Below are 20,476 nucleotides of genomic sequence, written 5' to 3'. Positions count from 1 at the left end.
CATCTCCAAGGACACCCTGGACCGGATGTAAGAGCGGAAGAGAGGCAGGCAGTCAGGTTGAACGACCCTCTCGACCGCCCGCTGTCTGGACCGGCTGATGGCACCCTTGGCCGTGCCCAGAAGCAGTCCTACGAGGAGGCTCTCGGACCTACCCGCTCCCCTCTGCACAGGGTGCCCAAAGATCAGGAAAGTGGGACTGAAGTGCAGCCAGAATTTCAGGAGCAGCCCCTTTAAATAATAAAACAGGGGCTGCAACCTTGTGCACTCAATAAAAACATGGAACACGGACTCCTCCAGATCGCAGAAATTGCAGGCGGCCTGGGAGTCCGTGAACCGGCTTAAAAATTTGTTGCACGGCACTGCTCCGTGCACCACCCTCCAGGCCAAGTCCCCGATGAATAATGGGAGGACTCCCACATAGAGTGCCCTCCATCGGGGACCACCGCCTCCTCCGGACGGCAAGATGGTACGCCATGGCGTGTCCGAACGGCCGGCGAGGATGGCAAAGTTGAGAGTGTGCAGGAGCAGCCCGTACAGGAAACCCCTCCGCGCGGAACTGAAAGGCACGGAGGGGATTTCCTCGAGGTGGCTCAAGTTGTGAGGCTCCGGAGGGAGGTTCCGGGGTTTGGCGCCGATGAGGAATTCCGTCCGGACGGGGGTCAGTTCGGACGGGATCTCCCCACGTGCTTGAGCCTCCTGGATGCACCTAACAGAGTCAGGGCCTAAAGCTGTTTTTAGCGACTCGATGGCTTCGGCCGCGCGGCAGACGTTGGCTGAATTTAGGCGCCGCGCCAGCGTGCCTGGCGCCATCCAGCCTGCTTCTCCGCCATCGAGCAGGTCCCTGACCCTGGTCACCTCACCAGCCACAGCCCTCTCTTCCGACCGCCACATAAAACCTCGGTCGTGGAGGTGCCTGCAGGACAGCCGCCACTCCAGCTGGCGGAGAGCTGTGCTTGGTGGAGACTTTGTTCCAGACCCTGATGAGTTCCTTGTAAAAGACAGGCAGCTCCTGGAGGGCGGTCCTGACACCCCCCAAGTTCACAAACAGGAGCTGCGTGTCGTAATTGAGGTCGCGCTGCTGGCGGAAGAAATACATCGCCAGAGCACACCACCTAGGAGGGGGCTCGACATAAAGGTATCTCTGCAGGGTCTGAAGATGGAAAGTCGCGAGCTGGGCGCTGACGCACACCAACGACTGACCGCCTTCCTCAAGCGGGAGACTCAAGACTGCGGCAGAGACCCAGTGCTTCCTGTTGTTCCAGAAGAAGTCCACCAGCTTCTTCTGTATCTTGGCGACAAACGCAGGGGGAGGGGTCAAAGTGACCAGCCGGTACCACAACATTGCGGCCACCAGCTGGTTTATGACTAGCGCTCGACCCCTGTAGGACAGCACTCGGAGCAGTCCTGTCCAGCGCCCTAGGCGAGCGGCGACCTTGGCCTCCAGCTCCTGCCAGTTTGCCGGCCAGGCTTCCTCGTCGGGGCTAAGGTAGACTCCCAGATAGAGGAGATGGGTCGTGCTCCAGGCAAAAGGCCTGAGCTCCTCCGGCAGGGAGTCCACCCGCCACTGACTCACCAGGAGTCCGGAACATTTTTCCCAGTTGATTCTGGCGGAGGATGCGGCCGAGTAAATCTCCTGGCACTCACGCATCCTCCGCAGGTCAGCGGGATCCTCTACCGCGAGGAGCACGTCATCGGCGTAAACCGAGAGGACAACCTCCACGCCCGGCCCTTGCAGAGCCAGTCCCGTCAACCTCGTCCGCAGGAGGCGCAGGAAAGGCTCCACGCAAACGGCGTATAACTGGCCGGACATGGGGCATCCCTGGCGCACCCCTCTCCTAAAGCGAAGGGGCGCCGTCAAGGACCCGTTAACCTTAATCAGACACTCCGCGGCGGCGTACAAAAGTCGGATCTGGGTGACGAAATGCGTCCCGAACCCGAAAGCGCGCAGAGTTCCGAGCAGATAGTCGTGATCCACCCTGTCGAACGCCTTCTCTTGGTCGAGAGATAGGAAGGCGACCGACAGACCAGCCTCCTGGGAATGATGGATGAGGTCCCGGACCAGATGGATGTTATCGTGGATTGTCCGGCCCGGGACCGTGTAGGACTGGTCGGGGTGGATCATGTGGTCCAGCACGGTGCCAAGGCGAGCAGACATCGCCCTGGCGAAGATTTTGTAGTCCGTGCTGAGGAGGGAGACCGGGCGCCAGTTCTTAAGGAGGCGGAGATCGCCCTTCTTAGGCAGCAGGACGATGACTGCCCTGCGCCAAGAGAGGGGCATCTCCCCGGTCGCCAGACTTTCCCCCAGGACCCGCGCGTAGTCGCTCCCCAGGACGTCCCAGAACGACCTGTGGAACTCCACGGTCAGCCCGTCCAGCCCCGGGGATTTTCCCCTCGAGAGCCGGGCGAGGGCACCGGTCAGCTCCACCAGGCTTAGCGGAGCTTCCAAATTTTCACCGCCCTCCGGGCTGACTTTCGGCAGGTCCTCCCACAAAACTCTACGCGCTTCCTCGCTGGACGGATCCGGAGAGAACAGAGCCCCGTAATATTCACGGGCCCTGTTGTTGACGCCTTTCGGATCCGAGACGAGAGAGCCGTCGTCGGCCAGCACCGTCAAGAGCTGCTTACGGACACTCTGCCTTTTTTCCAGCGAGGACAAGAAGGGGGAGCCGCGGTCCAGATCCCGCAGGAACCGGATCCGCGACCTCACGAACGCGCCTCGGGACCCGATGAGCTGCAGGTCCTTCAGCGCGGCCTTCTTAGCTTCGTACACCGTCCGCAGGGCCGGGTCCTCGACGACTTGACTGAGACGGGATTCCAGGTCGAGCACCTCTTTTTCTAGGCGCCCGACTCCGGCCGCCCGGCTCTTGGTCGACCCCCTCGCGTACTCTTGACAGAAGACGCAGACGGCACGTCCCACCATAGCCTCCAGGAGGGGAAGCCCCCCTGCTTCCTTCTCCAGTCGGACCAGAATCGACGGAACGAGTCCTGGAACCGCTTGTCCTCCAGCAGCCGGTTGTTAAAGTGCCAGTACACGGACCCCGTCCTCGCGCGGAGCGAAGCGAGCTCCGCCCACACCAGGTGGTGGTCCGAACACGGCACCGGCCGCATGGAGGCCGCCGGGACGCAGGAAACGTACGCCCGAGACACGTAAAGGCGGTCGACTCTGGACCATCCTACTCCAGGCCTCACCCAAGTAAAGGCGCTGGAGTCGGGGTGGAGATTTCGCCAGACGTCCACCAAGTCGAAGGACCCGACCAGGTCCCTCAACTTCTCCATCGCCGTCATGCTCTGCGGGGCACCGGAGCGGTCCCTCGCCTCGAGGGTGCAGTTAAAATCCCTCCCGAGGACAATGCAGTCGCCGACGTCAACGGAGCCAAAAAGAGCGGACACTTCTTCGAAGAAGCGCGCCTGCTGCGGGCCGGGCTGAGGGGCGTACACGTTCACGAGATGGAGCGGCACATCCCCCAGGCGAACCGTTACGTGCAGCAAGCGGCCTGGCACGGGCTCCTCGACCCCCAAGATCTCCGGCTGAAAATGCGGGCCCAGCAAGATGGCCACCCCACTAGAAGTGGCGGTGAGGTGGCTCATGCGGACCTCTCCTTGCCATTCCAGGAGCCACGTGGCTTCGTCTCCCGGAACGGTGTGGGTTTCTTGCAGGAAGCACACCGCATGTTTCCCCTCCCGCAGGAGTGAAAAATTGTCAAACCTACGGCGTGCCCCTCTGCCGCCGTTGATGTTGAGGCTGGCTATGGTTATCTTCATGGCAAAAGCATAGTGCAACCTCTACCTTAACCTATTGCGGGGGAGGGAGCGGAGTCTTTTGTTGACCTCCACTCCTTCAGCAGCCCAGCGAGGAACTTTTTGAGCCGGCGCAGCTCAAGGCCTTGCGCCCTTGATAAGGGCCCGCCCGCGGCCATGGTTTTAGCGGCGACGCGGACGGAAGCAATGAGCAGCCCCGGCTCGGACCATCTTTTCCGGGCCAGATGGGCTCGGTTGCGGCGACCCTGGCTCTCGACCAAAAAGTCCCGGAGATCCTCTACGGGAATGAGGGGGGACTCAGCGGCGGGCACGAGGAGATCCACCGCCTCACTGGCGATGGACTCGAGATCTTCACCCGCATCCTCCACCGAGTCCCCGTCCTCCTCCGGGAGGTCGCCGCTAGCAGCCGGCCCGTCGACCGCACGAGGTACGGCAAACGGCCCGGCCGCTCCATCCGGCCCTGGCTCTGCCCCGATCCCACCCCCAGGATCGTCGGCAGAGGAGTCTCCACTGGGTTCTTTTAGAATTGGTGCTGGGTTGGGAAGCGACAGCGGAAGGGGTTCCTCCTCCGCCCCAGGAACCGGGGAACAAGGAGAGACCCGGCCAAAGAAAATCCCCAGGCCCTCCAAGCGCTCCAGCTCCAAAGTAGGGGGCGAGGGTGGGTGTTCCTCCCCCTCCCCGCCGCCACCCCCCGGCCCAGCATGTACAGTTTCATTAAAAGTGTTAATACTTTGTATTTCTGCCGAGTCGAGCAAATCCCGGGTGAAGTTGGATATTGGCTGGGCGGGCTCAGGTTCGGCCTTTTCGGCCCCGCCCGCCTCAGTCCCCGGGACGCTCGACCTGGCAGCTACGCATTCTTCCGCTGGCCCCACGACAGGTAGATCTTTCACGCCATCCCCGGGAGGCAGCGGCTGGGCAGCCTCGACTGCCTCACCCTCCCCGGGGACAGATTCCTCGTGCCTACGGCGCAGTTTGGGGGCGCCGGTGGGGGACGCGGGACACGCGGCGGGCACTGACTGCTCCGCGGAGGGATGTTGTTCCCCCCCCGCCTCATTGGAGCGGCGCCTCCTTTTTTTCCTGGGGGGGGCACGGAGACAGGGAGACACCCGTGTCTTCCGAGGCCTCCCACTCCACTCCCCCCTTTTTCTTATCTTGCCCGCACCCGAGCCCCTCTGCGGTATTAGTCAAGGGCTCGGGCACGGGCTCAGGGCACCCCGCGCTCGCCGGTGACGGGGTTGGGCCGAGCGCGGTGAACAGCTTGTCTGGCGCACTAAGGGGACCCGCCTCTAGGTGTTTCGCCGCCTTCTGCGCCTTCTTTCCGGTCGGACGCTCTCCCTCCCCCCCGCCGGAGGCCGTGAAAACAAAGGCCCCCAACGATGCCCGCGCACCTACGGCTCCCGGCACGCGGACGCTACTAGGGGGAGGGGTGGCGGCGGCGCCAGCCTTGTCCGCCCTCGGTGGTTTGGCGGCTTTGGAGGCGGGGTAGTTCTTGCGAACGTGCCCCACCTCCCTGCAGGCATGGCACCGCACGCCGTCCGACGTCCAGAAGACGCGGTAGGCAGTCCCCTCGTGCACCACATTAAAATTGCCCTCTGTCGTCTCTTCCCGCGCCAGCCGGACAAAGAGCTGGCGGCGGAAGGAGAACACGTGGCGCAGGCTGCTCTCCCTGAGGCCGAGCGGTATGGGGTTGATCCCCGACCTTACCTCCCCCAGTTGGTGTAGGTGAGGGAGGAGGAGCTCAGCGGGAACAAAGGGCGGGACATTTGATAGAATGACCCTCTGCGCGGTGGCCTCGAGAGGGTCCACCGGCAGGAACGCCCCGCCCACCGTGAGCCCCTTTTCAATGGCCAGGGACACCGCCCGCTCCGACCCCAGGAAGAACACGGCCTTCCCAGACATCTTGGAGGCTGCCACAATGGCCGAGGGTCCGACTACCCCAGCCGTCGCCCACACGCACTCCTCAATGCTCATTGTGGGGTGAGTGTAGCTCTTGACCCCGTGTTTCGTAGTTATAAGTCTGAATGGTGGCAGGGCAGCAGGTGGCGCAGGAGGTGCCGTGGATGTGGATGCCGCCTGCGCATAAGTCCTAGCTGGCCCTGCCACCGGTGTAGATGGGGTCGCCATCACAGGGTCCCTTTAAGGGCTACACCCACCCCAAAGTCACAGGCCTTAATGGTCTTTAAATGGCCTCGTTTAATAGACTGAGCAGAGGAGCTCTTAACGAGGCACACCTCTCCCCTAGTTGACAATTGGGGAGGGGCCTTGCTCCCTCTGCTCAGTTGTCTTAATTGTTTTATATTTTTCCAATCAATTTGGGAGGAAAAGGGCTCTCAGAGAGAGAGGGGAGAGACAGAGAGTAACAGAGAAAGAGAGAGGGGGGTGGGAAGGGGGGAAACTGCGAGGGCAGGTCTCCCCTCGCAGCTGTGGGTGGGTGCAATCCCCAGATGGCAAACAAAAATAGTCTTTGGGGTGGTCTTCGGGTGAGGGGAGAAGATGTCTTCACCTGGTGCAGCTGGAGCCACACAGGCACACACTCCCAACAATGTTTAATTAGGGTGGATTTATTGTTTCTTCAGCCTGGTAGCTCCAGCTATCCCAGGCTAGGCAATGGGGGAGGGGTGCTTCAAAGGTGTGTGGGGCCTAGTTGTAAGCAAGGCCCCCACACACACTTCCACACACACACACCCCCCGCGATGTTCCGGCCCCCGACTGGTCTTCTTTCCTCCCCCACCGATACAGCAAAGTCTTTTAGGGACTGCACCAATACACCCACCTGTAGAATGGTAGAGTCTCCCTCCTTCCACACTGGATGTTGTTGTTGGTCTTTCCCCCTCTCTCCAACTCTTTGTAGAAATGGTGAAGTTGTTCAAGTTTTCTGCTTTTTCCTCCTCTCCCTCTGGGTGAAAGTTGGTGGTGAAGCCCCTTCCTTCCTTCCTTCTCTTCCTGGGCTGATTCACAGGCCCAGCCAGGAGCAAAAGCAGCAGCTCCTTCTCTCACTGCTCACAGCTCCAACTGTTTAGGCCACGCCTCCACTGCTCCACAATTGGCCAGTTAGTGTGCAGGTGCAGCAGGTAATCAGGAAGGCGAATGGAATGTTGGCCTTCATTGCGAGAGGGATGGAGTACAAAAGCAGGGAGGTCCTTCTGCAATTGTATAGGGCATTGGTGAGGCCGCACCTGGAGTACTGCGTGCAGTTTTGGTCTCCTTACTTAAGGAAGGATATACACGCTTTGGAGGGGGTACAGAGATGATTCACTAGGCTGATTCCGGAGATGAGAGGGTTACCTTATGATGATAGATTGAGTAGATTGGGTCTTTACTCGTTGGAGTTCAGAAGGATGAGGGTGATCTTATAGAAACATTTAAAATAATGAAAGGGATAGACAAGATAGAGGCAGAGAGGTTGTTTCCACTGGTCGGGGAGACTAGAACTAGGGGGCACAGCTTCAAAATACAGGGGAGCCAATTTAAAACCGAGTTGAGAAGGAATTTAGTCTCCCAGAGGGTTGTGAATCTGTGGAATTCTCTGCCCAAGGAAGCAGTTGAGGCTAGCTCATTGAATGTATTCAAGTCACAGATAGATAGATTTTTAACCAATAAGGGAATTAAGGATTACGGGGAGCGGGCGGATAAGTGGAGCTGAGTCCACGGCCAGATCAGCCATGATCTTGTTGAATGGCGGAGCAGGCTCGAGGGGCTAGATGGCCTACTCCTGTTCCTAATTCTTATGTTATGTTCTTAGAGGATATGGGGGCAGAAGCTCTGTGGTCAGATAGGACGCTGAGGTTATGAACAGTCTAGTTTAGCCTGAGACAGTGGTCAGGGAGGGTAATGGGAGTTTTTGGCTAGGGAATGGAATTCGTGACAGGGGCCACTATCAATGACTTTGTCCTCCCAGTGATTAATTGGAGAACATTGGGTGAGAAATTCATGGCCTTAGCGCCTCTCTGTAGCACCATTAAATGGCACTAAAACAGTAACGGCCATATTTTCGCCAGCTGCTGGCTGGTCCCGCGGTGGCCGTTGTTTTGGTCCCTACCTTTGTGCTGCCGGTAACTGGGAGCATCATCAAAATTACAGCGCTGTGATGTAAATCGCTTTGTCACAAGCGCGAACTTCGAACCTAGTGATGAATTCAGCACGCCAGGTTAACCTGGCTGGTGTGCAAGCAGGCTGAAAATGACGCTGTCTGCACCTCTTAAAGGGACACACACATCGTTCAGGTAAGTTTGGATTTAAGATTTTAGACTGGGTTTATTTGATTTTATTGAAGTGTTCCTGCAATAGAAGGAACCCAATGACCACAATCCCAATTCTTCTTTCAACATTTGTCCCACACCTTACCTTCTCTCAGTTACTGATCATCAGAGTCTCCTCTTGGCCAAAATGCTGATAGAAGTCACCACAAAGCAAACTTCCCAATCCACCAATATAAGTCTATCGATCCAATGTGACATCAAGAAATCAACTCATCACCCTTGAGCATTCCCTTAGTGACTGTCGTGTGTGTGCCTTTGCCTACCCTACGGATGTCACACAGTGCTACCCCAGTGGCTGCAGCATGGCTGGTGGAAGGCTGTTGACTTCTAGTAGGGGACACTGAAAATGGCCTTGCTGGTTGACCTTGAGGAGCTGGTAGCTGGGAGTGTCAAATCAATCTTCGTCTTCTTGTTCTTCTACATTCTCCTCTCCCTCTTCTTGGTCAACCACTGGCTGGGCAGGATGCATTTCTTGGGTGTGAAATGAGGAATGCACAAGGGTGGAGTAGTGGTGATGGAAGGGGGGGAAAGCATGAGATGCATGCCAGAAGGAGGATAACATAAAAGGATACCAGCATCTTGTATCCTTTCAGCCCCACTATTGGCCAAGGGCTCAGCTATGCCCCTGCCAAGAATGGCCAGCACTGTCTCCTTCAAGGAGATGAGGTGAAGCTAGGAATGTGAGGTGTGCCTCTCATTGGTGCAGATTGTTGGTAGGTGAGTGATTGGCGGGGTGGGGGGGTCATGCATTGAGCAATGTCTGAGGCTAGTGGTGCAGTTGGTAGGATACAGCATTTGAAGATGCATCCACTGACCTTGATCCTTCTGATGCCATGAAGCTTCTTTGGGCACTGGAGCCAGGTAGTGGGGGCAACACTGCTGGCAATGATGGCCTTGGTGATGTACTCCCACATTGTTCTTTCTGGAGGACCCCTTGGCCCCTGTGGGTAGAGAGCTTGTCTTTCAGTATTGATCCCTTGCACAAAGCTTGAGTGCTGTGTGTGAGAACATGGGTGCCACTTCCATGGCTTGCTGAACCATTTGTGTTAGTGTTGATGCATTTTTTCCATTTGTTGACGTTAGGAAACAAATTCAGCTTTAAGAGCTTAATATTCACATTTGGGACTTTTTAACATTAAATATATTTTTTAAAGACAGTGAGGGCTGAAAACTGCATTGTTTCACTTCATTTTAATTAGTATTGCTTCAGTGTGGATGGCCCCTTTAATTCTCAGGCCTACTCATTATCCACAATTCCTTGAGAACACCACTGGCTCACTTCCAGAGATTGTGCGAGGCTCAAACGCCACACCTGCACACAAATCGTGAGTCAGATGACTCCATCAATGCCACCAGGATGGCATGCATGACAGGTAAGCACTGTGCCAACAATCTCCATCCCCCGAAATGAATTTTGCTCCATTAGCATTGTGGCCGATTTCAACGGCTGTTAACTCCAGTTGCTGGCAACTTTACTGGCTAACACGAATTTCTCTCCTATTTTGTCTTATTCAGGACTTCTCTTTCTCTCCCCTCTCCTCTTCTTTTCAATTTTTTTTCTTCTCCTGATTGTCTTTCTAATATTATTGTTAAGGTATCATTTGCTAAAGGCTTGCTCCTTCAAAATATCCATCCTTGAGGATAATTATGACCTGAAATTGTACAATTTTGGGACTCTCAAACTTGTCCTTGCTAAGTTCCACCATTTCAAACTTTTTTGGACCATTCAATTGAACAAAAAAGCTATCACCTATCAGCTTTGGCTCAGTGGGTAGCACCATTGCTTCTGAGCCAGAATGTTGTGGGTTCAAGTCCCACTCCAGAGACTTGAGCACAAAAATCTAGGCTGGCACTCCAGTCCAGTACTGAGGGAGTGCTGCACTGTCAGAGGTGATATCTTTTGATTGAGATGTTAAATCAAAGCCCTGTCTGCTCTCTCAGATGAACGTAAAAGATCCCATGGCACTATTTTGAAGAAGAGCAGGTGGATTTTCCCCAGCGTCCTGGGCAATGTTTATCCCTCAATCAACATCACTAAAACAGATTATCTGGTCATTATCACATTGCTGTTTTGTGGGAGCTTGCTTTGTGCAAATTGGCTGCTATGTTTCCGACATTACAACAGTAATTACACTTTAAAAAAAAGTATTTCATTGGTTGTAAAACACTTTGGGATGTCCGGTGGTCGTGAAAGACTCTATATAAATACAAGTCTTTCATTGTTAGTGTTATATATGTAAACTATAGATATACTCTGTGTAGTCACTGTATAGTTTCATAAGATGGAGACTTGTTTACCGGAGGTACCATCACCAAGTTTCACACTGAATAACTATGCTGGCACCACCAGAGGGTGCTACTGATGGAGGCCTAAGGGTCACCTGTAGACCACAGGTAACCAGGTATAAAAGGGAATCTACCATGTGGTATCCCCACTCTGGAGTTATATTAAATGGACTAAGGTCACGACAGTTTAAGTGCAATATTTTGCCTCGTGGAGTCATTATCAGAGCATCTAAAGACATAACAATTGGTGACGAGATTACGGACTTTCACGCGAAAATGGTTAACTTTGGTACGTTGCAGCAGTTTGCCGATGGGAATGATTGGGACGCCTTTCTTCACAGCAAACGACCTGGCAGGCGATGATCCGATCACGCTGGCTGATAAGCGCAGAGCTATCCTGCTCACTAGTTGTGGGCCCACCGTCTATGGCTTCGTCAGGGACTTGCTGGCACCAGCGAAGACAATGACCAAGATGTACAAGGAGCTTGTAATGCTGATCCAAGAACATTCAAGCCCAAAGAGAGCATCCTCACAGCCAGACACTGGTTTTACACCCACCGACGGTCCGAAGGCCAGGAAATTGCAAAATATGCTGCAGACCTCAGGAGGCTGGTGGCACTGTGTGATTTTGGTGAACACCTCACCGAAGCGCTGTGGGATATCTTTGTCATCGGAAACGGCCACGAGGGCCTTCTTCAAAGGCTACTATCTGCGGATACTACAGTCACACTGCAGAAGGCCATCACCATGAGCCAGGCATTCATGACCTCGACCTGCGGCTCTTGGCGGATGACTCATCCTCAGGACTCAAACCCGGCAAGTACTGTGCACAGAATGGCACCTTTTAGAGGCTGGATTATAGAATGTGAATCTTCTCAGAGGTGAGAGAACATGCTCCCGAGTCCCTTAACTCTGAGTCCGCTGAAGGGGGCTAATCGGTTAGCAACATGCTGGCGTTGCAGAGGGAATCACAGGGCTCACCAGTGCTGTTTTAAGGACTATGTGTGTAAAGGCTGTAGCACAAAGGGCCACCTCCAGCGAATGTGTAAAAGAAATAGGACTCACCGTGTTGATGATGAGTTTGCAGAGGGCCATGAATCCAGCACGGATTATGAAGAAGTGATCAGAGAGGCAGCTCAGCCCCATGATGAGGTGTACGAAATGTTTACTTGCACCACAGAATGTTCCCCATTGAGGATGGAAGTCAAGATAAACAACGCTCCAGTCTTCATGGAGGTGGACACGGGGGCGAGCCAGTCAGTAATGAATCAAGAAGCCTTTGAGAGGTTATGGGACACTCAAGCTGAACGACCCAAGTTGGTCCCAGTTCAAGCAAAGCTGCTCACCTACACCAATGAACTTATCCCAGTCGTTGGTAGTGCGAATGTTAAGGTATTCCATGATGGCGCGGTGCACAAGTTTCCACTGTGGATAGTTGCAGGTGATGGACCAACGCTACTCGGAAGAAGGTGGGTGGAGAAGATCCATTGGAGCTGGGAAGATTTCATCCCTCCAGCAATCGACGTCCCCCGCGCTCAAAGGCAAAGCAAACCCTCACCTGAGATTGGATCCAGCGCCAGAGAGCAGACCAGCACAGCACCCGAAGCACAGATCACTCAGCACGATTGTGCAGAGATGATCCAACTGAGACAACCCAAACGCACCTTCCTGGCTCCAGTGGCAGGACTCGAAGAAGAAAATCGGATCCAAAAGCGATTTCCCAGCTTCGGTGGCAGAACCCGGGGAGAAGAGGATCATAGCAGTCGACATCGTGGATGGAAGAAAGGTGGCGCCCAAACAACGAGGTGAGGCACTGAAGAAAAAGATGGCGGCGGATGGACCACGAGGTGCAGCGCTGATGGAGCAACACGTGGTACCAAGTGAAGACGAGGATTGGGGTAAAGATAGCAAGGCTCTCTTAAAGGAGGCCAGCAACCCACCACACTTAAAGGGACAGTCCCACATTCTCAATCAATGTAATAACAACTGTGAGTTAAATATAAAGTTTGTAATTGATGATCGGAGTTTTATACATGTAATAAGCAAAGAAAAGTCGGGCGATTGTGATCGGAGCTACAGTTTATCTACAATAAGCAATGGAACGTTGTGCGATGCAGGATTTCAACTGTATTCTGATTATGTAGCGGGCAAACACCCATAGGAAGCACACAGGTCCAGCGGGCTACCCAACGCTGTAGCCTGCGCCCCTGGGACCAGGGTGATGCCAGACAAGCTGCAGAGCAAGCGATCTCAGCAGTGCAACGGCACCGGTATCGATACCCTGCCCCTGATCGGCTCTACCTTTCAGGCACCTGATGTCACCAACCGCCACGAGCCTGAAAGAGCAAATGGCGCAACCCCCAGACCCCATCGCCGCCAAGGCTACACCCAGGAGTGAGGGGTCACCCTTGGCAGTTCTTCCAATTGGGACCGGGACCAGCTAGGATCCCAAACCAAATAACGCCCAGGCAAGCGAGTTAGCAATTGCCTGTGCACTGCTAGATGACTGCTCCTCTGGGAGCAGCAGCATCCCAGGGCGCAAGGAGAGGACAGGGAGGTCACAGGCATCTGTAACCTGCCCGACGCTTGGAGCAACGGCAAAGGCCCCAAGAGCAGGCAACTCGAGCCAACCGGGATCCCACTGCCAGCACTTGGCAATGCCATCACATCACTCGTCATTGAATCAGGCTTCCATGTGCCTCCAAATTCACACTCCTGCAACGAGCTTTGCCCAGTAAAACCACATATCGGGAATTCGGGTGGTAGGCCCTGCAGAATTTTCTATCCATTCATTTTAAAATAACTTCAAACGTGAAGACTTTCATTAATAATTACGTTCAACAACACAAACGTCTTCGGGTGCTTCACACTAAAGGCTATAGTGAGCCAACAAAGGAAATATTAGGAGAGATGGCTGGTGCGGGGCGGGCGTGTGTGTAAAACATCAGATGAGGAAAAGATTGGGCTCAATGATGGTGCATCCTTTGCAGGAGTAGCCTTGTGATATTGTCAAATCTTATGGGACTAAGTACACGAAGGTGAATAGCATCACAAGAACCCTACCCCAGCAAGGAGTCAGTGCCCTCAAGAGAAAAGGAAAAACTAGCGATAAAAAATTTCTTGAGAAGAACAAAAAAAGGAAAATAAGATGCAAATAAAATGAAGGGAAGAAACAAATTTACTGCTTGCAACTGTTGTTGAGGGTTAAATCTGAACAACTTATTAAACAGCAGGTCAAACAATATCTTAAAGAAGGATGGAGAGGCTTAGGGAGGGAATTCCAGAGTTTATAAACTATATGGCTAAAGTATGGCCGCCAATAGTGGAGCAAAGGAAGTGTAGTTGCAGAAAAGGCCAGTATTGGAAGTGATTAGCTGAATAGGGCCTAATTACTGTGAGCAGAAAACTGAATGAGCACTTCTAACTTGGGCGTGGCTCAAAGGTGTATAAAGATAAATAGACACACAGAGTTGTTCAGAAACGAGTACAGTATAAACAGAATGTAAAAGTTAGGACTTTGGAGAGAGTGCGAATTCAGTGTAGAGGGAAAGAGGCTGCTGCCTTTTGCCTACAATACTTGCAGTGGTTCGTGTTATAGGTAAATATTTAATTTAATCTACCTATTGTAGGGTGTTTGTTTTTCACTCTACTCTGATTCTTAGACTTTGGAACTTATAGTGGGAAAGGACAACACATAGCACAAAATTTAGGCTTAGCCAGTCTTAGTTTTATGACGCAACAAAAACCGACTAAAACTACAGGACTAGACTTCTGAGAGAAATTTGACTTTAGACATACAATCATCAGAGATTCGTGGTCGTTGATTCCGTAACCTGCTGTTTCTTCTTCTGGCTGCTCTCTGCAGCTTCTGTTCCTTTCTGCTGCTTCTTCCATCTTCCTGTCCTCTCTCTGAGCTGCTTTTTGCTCGCATATTTATCCAGGTTTTGAATAAGTTTCCCCACTGGGTCGAGATCCGATTATCGATGTGGTGATTTGTTTAACTGGCTGTGGTGATGAGTTTGAATGGCTACTAATTTGCACACAGAGTCGACAATGCAAAAGATATTTCCTTATACTGAACGCTGTTATCCAAAAATTAGCATTTCGTAGGGTCCTTTGTTGTCCGCTCTTTTTACAGACTTGATGCCTCCAATGGGCTGTTTTCCCACCCTGGTCAATCAAGTTCAAGGCCTCATGTGACAACTCCATTGTTATGCATGAAATCAGTTTTGGTTCCTGACCACAGAATGTCCTTAATTGTCCAGCTTAATTCCAAAAGTTTGTATTAAATTCCAAAAGCTTGGATTAATCAATTTTTAGTTCATGGTCTGTGTTTTTCTGAAGATTAGTAACCTTACACTATGACTTGAACTAGAACATCATCCATCGTCCTTATAGGCAGTCCCTCGGAGTCGAGGTTGACTTGCTTCCACGTTAAAAATGAGTTCTCAGATGACTGTTAAGTCCAGTGTGGGAGCTACAGTCCCTGTCACAGGTTGGACAGATGGTGGTTGGAAAGTTGATTGAAGTGCCAGTTTTTCTGAAGTGTTTTGGTTCTCATGCGCTCCTTCCGCCATATTTGCTTGGTCTCCGCTTGCTTCTGGTGAAGAGACTTGAAGTGTTCGACGCCCTCACGGATTATTCTCTCCCATTTTGAACGATCTTGCGCCAGTGATTCCCAGGTGTCGGTGGGGATGTTGAACTTCTTTCAGGAGGCCTTGAGGGTGTCCTTGAGACATTTCCTCTGCCCACCTGGGGCTCATTTGCTGTGTTGGAGCTCCGAGTAGAGCACTTGCTTTGGGAGTCTCATATCGGGCATATGGACGATGTGGCCTGTCCATCGGAGCTGATCGAGCGTTGTCAATGCTTCGATGCTGAGAATGTTGGCCTGCGCGAGATCACTGACGGTGCGCCTATCCTGCTGATGGATTTACAGGATCGTCCTCAGGCAGCGTTGATGGTGCTTCTCCAGTGCTTTGATATGCCTGCTGTATATAGTCCATGTCTCAGAAGCATATATGGGGGCAGGTATCACTAGTGCTCTGTAGACCATGAGCATTGTGCCAGTTTTAAGGTTCTGGTCTTCAAACACTCTCTTCCTCAGGCGACCAAAGGCTGTGCTGGCACACTGAAGGCGATGTTAGACCACATCATCGATGTCTACCCTTGTTGACAGTAGGCTCCCGAGGTATGGACAATGGTTCACGTTGTCCAAGGCCTCATCATGGATTTTGATAATCGGGGGGCAGTGCTGTGTGGCAGGGGCAAGTTGATAGAGCACCTTTGTTTTACGGCTGTTTAGTGTAAAACCCATGCTCGCGTATGCTACGTTGAATGTTTTGACGATGGTTTGGAGTTCGTCCTCCGAGTAAGCGCAGATGCAAACGGTATCTGCATATTGTAATTCGATGACAGAGGATGGCACGACCTTGGATCTGGACTGAAGGCAAAGGAGGTTGAACAGTTTCCCATTTGTTCTATAGATTATCTCCACTCCAGCAGGAATGTTGCTGATGGTGAGATGTAGCATTGCAACAAGGAAGATCAAGAAGAGCGTTGGTGTAATGACACAGCCTTGCTTCACCCTGGTTCATACATGAATTGGGTCTGTGGAGGATCCATTGATCAGGATCACAGCTTGCATGTTATTATGAAGCAAGTGGAGGATGGTGACAAATTTTTGAGGCAGCCGAATTTGAAGAGTACACTCCATAATCCCTCATGGGTGACAGTGTCATAGGCTTCTGTCAGTTCAAGGAAGACCATGTATAGAGGTTGGTGTAGTTCTCTGCATTTCTCTTGAATTTGTCGCATGGTGAAGATCATGTCTGTTGAGCCCCTTAGTGGGCAGATCCACATTGCCACTCTGGGAGGAGCTCTTCTGCCATAGAGAGAAGACGGTTGAGGAGGATTCTTGCGATAACTTTTCCTGTGATAGGTAGCAGGGAAATTCCTCTGTAGTTACCGCAATCTACAGCTGACAGATCCTAATCGCGAGCCCAACTGTCCACCTGATTCTCCCACGATCTCTAGCTTTTTTTTAAGCAGCTAACTAGAATAAGTAATTAGTTAAAGAACTAAAAACTATAAGCTAGATTGATTAAGTACATACATTTGAATTCATTAAATAAATAAAACAAGATTATATTGGGATGGCAGTGCAGGTGATGTGCTGCAACTGCAGCATGTGGGAGTTTGTGGAGATCATCGCAATCCTGGACAACCACGTTTGCAGTAAGTGTCTGTATCTCGAGAAACATCAGCTCAGAGTTGTTGAGCTGGAGTACGAGATGCAGACGTTGTGGGCATCAGGGAAGGGGAGTTATCTTGACATTTTGATCCAGGAGGCAGTCACACCACTTAGGTTGGTCTGATTAATGGTCAAGGACAGGAGGGTGTGAGTACGAGTCAGACCTTGGTCTTTGCCCTTATCAAACAGGTATAAGGTTCTTTCTGCCTGTGTGGATGAGGGAAAAGCCTGCAGGATGGATGAGCAGGCTGACCATGGCATCATGGTACAGGAGACCATTCAAGTGGGAGAGTGAAAAAGAATGTTGTAGTGGTAGGTGATGGTATAGTCAGGGGATTAGATATTGTTCTCTGCAGCCACAACCGGTCGATCCAAAGGCTGTGTTGCCTGCCTGGTGCCAGGTTTAAGGACATCTCCTCATGGCTGGGAGTGGGAGAGGAAGGATCCAGTTGTCGTTGCCTACGTAGGAAGCAATGACATAGGTGAAACAGCTTTTAGAAAAGCAGAATATTTTTTAAATGGTGAAAGATTGGGAAATACTGGTACTCAGAGGGACCTGGGTGTCCTTGTATGCGAATCACTGAAAGTTAACATGCAGGAATTAGGAAAGCAAATGGTATGTTAGCCTTTATTACAAAAGGATTGAAGTATAAAAGTAAAGTCGTCTTACTGCAATTATATAGTTGCTCAGATGTTGAGTATATTCAAGACAGAGTGGACGAAATTGCTCTGCGTCCCGATTGGGGGCGGTAACTCACTTGGGACGGGACTTGACAAAACATCAAAATAACTCTCCCCCTCCCTGATGCCTCACAATGTCTGCACTTCAGACTCCAGTTCAACAACTCTGAGCTGATGTTTCTTGAGATGCAATCTCGTACGCTCCACTTCCTTTAGGGGTGGCCCAGCGGTGCTAACGGGGTGAGTTGTGCAGCGCTACGCATAGTGCTGATGCACTTCAATGCCCCTCCCCTTCGCTTAAAGATGATGGCCTATGCTGGACCACCAGGGCAGTGTGGTACTAGGGCCTGCAGCCAAGCCCCCAAAACGGAGTGCTGGGTTGCCCCGACCACAGAAAGAAACAGACTAGCCGACCCAAGAGTTGGCAAAAAAATTTAAGATGGCAACACTGGACGCTGCGATCTCTCCTTTAACTTCTATCCCGCGAGCAAATGTCAGCCAGCTTCTTGATCCACATCGCTGAGTAGAGAGAAGCAGGATGAGCGCGCATGTGGCTTTGCCAGGACAGCGGGTTTCCCCATTGTATCAGGCACCATCGACTGCACACGTGGCTTTGTGGGTGCTGTATATCAATCCTGAGATGTTCCAGAACCACAAAGATTACCACTCACTTAATGTGTAGTTGGTGTGCAACCACGCCCAGCACTTCCTGATAGTCAATGCCCGCTATCCTGCCAGCAGTCATAGTGCCTTCCTCCTACGCCAGTCTTCCAGTGCCAGCAATCTTCCAGCCATCAGAGCAAACTCGAGGGTGGGTGCTCAGATACAAGGGCTACCCATTCTGCACCAGGCTCATAACTCCCCTCTGCAACCTCAACACTCGAGCCCAGCACTCATATAACGAGAGCCACACATCCCACAGGTTGTCCCATTTCATGGTGGTCTGCTTCATGCTTCACAATTTGGCCATCCTGAGGGCACAGCTCTTGCCAGCAGGGATTACAGGATCATCTCAGGAGGAGAACGAGGGAGAGGAAGAGAAAGAGGAAGAAGAGAAGGAAGAGGAAGAGTACAAGGAGGAAGGGTGAAGGCAACCAATTCCCAATTCCCGACAGGCTGTCCGTGAAAACCTCATTAGACACCCATTGCAATGAATGAAGCCCCAGATCCCTGTTGCTCACCATATCCCCATCATACCATGCCTCTGTCAGGGAATAACACAGCGTCCTCCTGGGCACAAAGCTGAAATGAGAGCCACCACAAATGATTCCAAACAAAATTAATACATTTTTCCTAAATCAATTCACATATATTTTCAATAACACTATGAACTTATCACCTTTGTGCAATCCCTTAGTGCCTGTCGTTCAGGTACCCTTTCCTGATCAATGCTCCTATACAGTGCTCCCACAGTGGCTGCAGCATAGCTGGTGGAAGGCTGCTCAGTTTCAATGGGGGAGACAACAGACAGCCTTGCAGGATGACGTTGAACAGCTCTGAACCTAGAAGGCCCGGACGTAGACTGCACTACCTCAGCATGGGTGACAGCAGTATGGGCTGGCTGACAGGCAATAGCAAGGGCACTGGCCGAGTGGCAATGGTGGGAACAGGAATTCTATCATTCCTAGCAATCTGTTGGAGTATAGATTGTGGGTCTGCTGTGACACCCTGCAAGCCACGGTCAACACTGGTAAATCCAGCAATGCTGGCACCAGTCTGAGCTTGGGTGGCATCAAGCTAAGACTTCATGAGAATGGTCTGCACTTCCACTGCAGCACTTAGATGGTGGGTCACTTCTGCCTGTGCTGCAATGGTAGCCGCGCACCGCACCATCATGTCTGGGTTGGCACGGTCCCTTTCAGAGTCTTCTATCATTTTCAGGCTGGGAATTCTGGGCTTCAAGTTCCATGCAAAGCACAATGCAATGTTGGAGGCAGATTCCTCCATGTTCTTTGACATTGCCAAGAGGCCCTCTCACAGGCACCGCCATTGCATCTAGCAATTCAGTGTGCATGCCCATCGCCCTTCTTCTGAAGGCCGCCCCATCGAGGTCCTTATCTGAGTCCTATGTAGCAGAAATTGTGCATGAACTCGCCCTCCAGGGAGATGGTCCCCAAGCTACCCTTTCCCCATGGCCTTGCTGCAACCCACTCATGCTTGGTGCCTCACCCTGTGCTAATCCCGCTTCTGCACTAACCTCTAAAGTGCGTGCAGTGTCTGTTTCTGAGCTTGTATCTGCGAATGACAGATGCAGTGGGGCTGTGACTTCTTCTCCCCCCTCACTCTCCTGCATCGCCTCGGGGACAGACTCATCTGGCGCTTGTTGTTGATTATCTGAAAGGAGAAAGCCCAACGAGTCGGATTATGGTGAGGGGACGGTTGGAAGCAAGCTATGCATGCATACTGCACCACTAGGTTGAGAGTGAGAAGAGATTGTGGGATGAGGGGAAAGTAGGATGCCAGAAGAAGAATTGAGATTGAGTATACATAAAAACATAGAAAATGCACCACCATTCAATCTGATCATGGCTGATCATGCAACTTCAGTACCCCATTCCTGCTTTCTCTCCATACCGCATGATCCCTTTAGCCATAATGGCCTTTTGAATATATCGAACGAACTAGCCTCAACAGCTTTCTGTGGTAGAGAATTCCACAGGTTCACAATTCTCTGAGTGAAGATGTTTCTCCTCATCTCGGTCCTAAATGGCTTACCCCTTGTCCTTAGACTGTGACCCCTGGTTCTGGACTTCCCCAACATTGGGAACATTCTTCCTGCATCTAACCTGCCCAATCCCATCAAAATGTTATGTGTTTCTATGAGATCCCCTCTCATTCTTCTAAATTCCAGTGAATATAAGCCTAGTCGATGCAATCTTTCTTCATATGTCAGTGCTGCCATCCCGGAAATCAGTCTGGTGAACCTTCGTTGCACTCCCTCAATAGCAAGAATGTCCTTACTCAGATTAGGAGACCAAAACTGTACACAATACTCAAGATGTGGCTTCACCAAGGCCCTGTACAACTGCTGCTATACTCAAATCCTCTCGCTATGAAGGCCAACATGCCATTTGCCGCCTTCATTGCCTGCTGTACCTGTATGCCACCTTTCAATGACTGATGTTCCATGACACCCAGGTTTCATTACACCTCCCCTTTTCCTAATCTGTCACCATTCAGATAATATTCTGTCTTCCTGTTTTTGCCACCAAAGTGGATAACCTCACATTTATCCACATTA

The 20,476-nt window shown here is 51.9% G+C and overlaps 1 protein-coding gene across 1 annotated transcript in view; it reads left to right on the top strand.

Moving 5' to 3' along the window:
* The window catches only part of itprid1 (ITPR interacting domain containing 1), a 185,103-nt gene that overhangs the window by 75,021 nt on the left and 89,606 nt on the right, over positions 1-20,476 (top strand). The gene's annotated exons all lie outside the window — the stretch shown is intronic.

Source organism: Pristiophorus japonicus, chromosome 1 (assembly GCF_044704955.1).
Source record: "Pristiophorus japonicus isolate sPriJap1 chromosome 1, sPriJap1.hap1, whole genome shotgun sequence".
NCBI lineage: Eukaryota > Metazoa > Chordata > Chondrichthyes > Pristiophoridae > Pristiophorus > Pristiophorus japonicus.
Note: the sequence above shows the minus strand (reverse complement) of the source record. Positions and strands in the feature narration are given on the sequence as shown.